The sequence below is a fragment of the Sceloporus undulatus genome, chromosome 4 (genome assembly GCF_019175285.1).
Source record: "Sceloporus undulatus isolate JIND9_A2432 ecotype Alabama chromosome 4, SceUnd_v1.1, whole genome shotgun sequence".
NCBI classification, from domain to species: Eukaryota; Metazoa; Chordata; class Lepidosauria; order Squamata; family Phrynosomatidae; genus Sceloporus; species Sceloporus undulatus.
Window position 1 is genome coordinate 197559991 of NC_056525.1, and position 4029 is coordinate 197564019.

Genomic DNA, 4029 nt, shown 5'->3' on the forward strand with positions numbered 1-4029 from the left:
CTGAACATATTCAAATGAACCTACTCACCAGGAAAGTTTCAGCATTATCTCTCACAAAGGCTTGAATTTTGACCAATAATTTCCCACTTTAGCTTATGCACAGAGGTGACTGTCAACTCAGGGTGCTATTCCCTTCCTTCCCTATGGACAAATGTATCATGGTATGGATGCAAAATCTTGTATCCACAATATCTGTGTGGAAGAGAGGACTTCAACATCATTGTTGTGTGCCAGTTGGCAGAACATAACCACATGACAATCCTCAGGTGTTCTGCACTCTCCCTCCAATCACACCATGGCAATGTTGAGGGGTAGCAAATTGGTGTGGGTGACATTGGCTCAGAATAGTCCTTTGGCTCTCCTGGAAGACTCAACTGAAAAAAGAAAGAGGGGTTCAGGGTTTGCCTCTCTGAGGTTTCCTAATAGTGCTTCTCCTGTGTGTTTGGATATATTTTCCATCCCTAAGCAGGCACAGGGGAAAAAACCAAAATTCTGAGAGGGGGCAGAAAACTGCAAAGATATCTTGGGTGGTGGTGATATTGTTTTCCTAAACAGTAAGAGGAATTTGTAGGGCAGCAGAACTTGCTGGACAGCAGTAGGTGTAGCCAGAATTGGTTTCCTTTTTTATTTGTATTTGTTGCTGCCACTTTAGGCATCAAGACAATATCATTTGATTTCAGAAGCTAAGCACAATTGCAACTGGTTGAAAGGGAGACCATCAATGAATACAGGGATTTCCAGTAGGGCTAGAAAAGAAGTATTTTTGAAAGTCTGAAGAAACACTGCTAGTGAGAACTAAAAATACTGAACTAATGGGACCAATGATCTGATCCAGTGTAAATAACTTATTATGGCCAGAAACTTACTAGCATATCTTTTTCCAGAATCACAAACCAGTGTTGAAGGGAGAAAGTTCAAATCTGCTATCATTTCTCCATTCATTTCTTAGTTTTAAGGATGTCATACCAATTAAAAGTAGTTGCCTCTTCCTCCTTTTCCTCTGCAACCAGAAACTCTAGTACTGATAGAACCTTTCTCAGCAGTTGTTTGCTTGTGGTATTCATGTTTCCACTCTAACTTCTCCTCTAAGCATGCTACATCCTGTTGTAGGCCTATATCTATCACCATGCTATTGCTGATGCACTAGAACAGGGTTAGTCTTTTCCCTTTCCCCCATAGGCCTCCACATTATGCAAAAAACTTTTCCAGAGAGTCTCCTATCATTCCAGAGCAGATTTTCAGGAAAACTGGCAACTGCATTGGGAGGAGGGCAATTGTCCCTTTTCTTGGTTCCACTTATGGAAGCACCTCCATCAGTAGAATGGTTCATTTAGGTCCAATCCATAGCATTCTTCCAAGGTTGTCTATTGCACAAAAATTGTAGTGCCCTATGGTCATCTAACAGTGCTGCTGGAGCAATGCTGCATTAAGGCTCATTATGATTCTGTAAGGAGAAATAAACTAGTTAAAATAAATTAAATTATCAATTACTTTAGATATTTTCTAACATAAAAGGGCAATTTAATTACATTTAGTTTTAACTAAAGTAATTGACTTAAGTTGGAATTTTAGCATTAATTTAATTCAGAAATAAGTTATTAAGTTATTAATTAATTAAATGAGATACAGTGCTAAAGAGCTAACAATTTTTTTACACTTCCCAGCTGATTCTTTCTCCAAAACCTACTCCCCCTGGATTTTTGAAAGCTACTTGTTTTCTTGCTATCTTCCTTGTTGTTCATCAGGGTTATAATGTTTAGGACATACAAGTGAAACCGCTTATTTTAGTTCATGATAATAATATGATAGTTCAATTAATTCCAGGATTAAAAGATTATAAATCAACAAGCAGTAAGAGCAGTTTGGAAGATGGCAATCCACATTAACCTTCTCTGTTCAGACATTATATGAAGGCTTTTAATCTGTTCCAGAAAACTGAATTTGGAAGCTTTTAACTCTGGGACTTTGTTGAGATCCACAGGGACTCAGTAAAGAAAAAGTAAAAAAAGTAGGGAGAAGAAAATGAGGTTATCAAGGAGGCAGAAAGGAAAAGCAAGAGAATGACTGTGGTGGGGTGAATGAGAAATGGGGTTTTCAAAAATTCATGCAGCTGTTTCCTTTTCTCCAAAAAATGTGGGGAGAATAAAATTATAGAAGGTATTTTTCAACCTCATTCTGATAAGTTTTTTATGGCAGACATTTGGCTTAGATTTAAATTGCAAATCTTTATTGTTTAAAATCCTCTCTTCTAACATAAATGGCCTTGAATTAGACTTCAAAGGATATTAAGGATTATCTAGACATATTAACTCCTTTCTGCTAACTTTCCAAATTCTCATTCTGAGGAGATATAATGGGTGAAGCATGAAGGCTGTCATCACAAAACTGATCAGTGTGTATTAAAACAACATTTCACTACTAATTAGTAAGTCTCCAAAATTTTAAGATCACCTTCCACCATCACTGAAGTGGCTCACTCAAATTATTGTCTGTGTAAGGAGCAGTCAACTGGGGGCTCATAAATGCAGAAAGCTGGCAAACAATTTGCATGGCAAATTGTCAACTTCAGAAGCATACGGACCAGTCAATATAATTGCAACAGTCAGCCAGTTCCATGGCTCAGTGGGTTGAACATATACATGGATAATCCATAGCTTTTCTAAGTTCAAGTCATGCTGGGAGAGCAAGGCTCTCTCATAAGTAGGCATGAGGACACTCCAAGCAACCTTGTTGTCAATGTGTGAGCATGATGAAAGTACATTTGCTATGGGAAGGAATAAGCAATAAGACAACAACACAGAATTGGAGGAAAAGGCCACAACTTTATTAACAAACAGCACAAAGGAGAGGGTTGGCCCAAAGCATAAGGTCTGGATCTAGAAACATCAATCAACACCCCCAGTTGATTGATGTAAGGTTGCTTGGTCACAACCAAGCATCAGGATGATGTAGGGGCAACGGAAACACACTCTCGCATATATGCAACCAGTCAGTCGCATATTCCAATAAGCCCCTAGTCACTGGGAGATGTTCACATGATGTAGCCTCCGCAATGGCCACACCGCTTGCCCTCAGTGCTCCCGGGTCCAATGGACTCCTGGTTCAATGCTATGGAGCCCTGGAAACCATGCCCAAGAGATCCAGGACCTATGCTGCCACCCTTAAACAAAGTTGTGACAAAAACACCCTAGCCATGGGAGGAAGGGTGGGAGAGCAGAGCTAAAATAATAATAATAATTATTATTATTATTATTATTATTATTATTGCCGTTGTTGTTGTTGTTGTTGTTGTTGTTGTATTTTCCCACTTCTCCCAATGGATCGAAGCGAGATTACAACCAGGAAATCTCCATAAAATGGCAATCATATCTAAAAACATCATAGAAACATCAAGTTATCTAAAAAATTCATCACAACAACAGCAAAACATCAATTAACATATGCTATTACAACCAGACGTAGATTTTTTTTTCAGTTCTTTATAGAAGGTCAGGTGGGTATGCCCACCAGAAGAGATCCATCTTTAGTGCCTTCTTAAAGGCATTTAAGGTGGTGATGAGACGGATCTCTTCCGGCAGGTTATTCCATAACCTGGGGGCCATGGCTGTGTATGCTCTTTGGGAAGTAGTTGTTAATCTGACCTTTGAATAATCTAATAAATTCTTCCCAGTTATTCTGAGAGTGCGGGGCAGATTATGTAGGAAGAGGCGTTCCCTCAAGTAACTCAGGCCCAAGCCATGTGGGGCTTTAAAGGTGATGACCAACACTTTGTATTGCGCCTGGAAGCTAATGGCACTGGATGGCGCATGACACAGCCTTAAATAGGCCTGCCAATCAATAGGGGCCCTGGAAAGAGCGGAGGCACCACTTCCTAGGCCCTTTCCACCAAGAGGCTGTGATCAGGGGTCCGAGCCAGCCAATCATGGCCTCTTACCTTTTGCAATGCAAGATGGGACATTTAGTCCCAGCACCCAGTACAAAAGAGCTGTCTTTTCCACTCCACCCCAGGCAGCCAATGGTGGGCCTTCC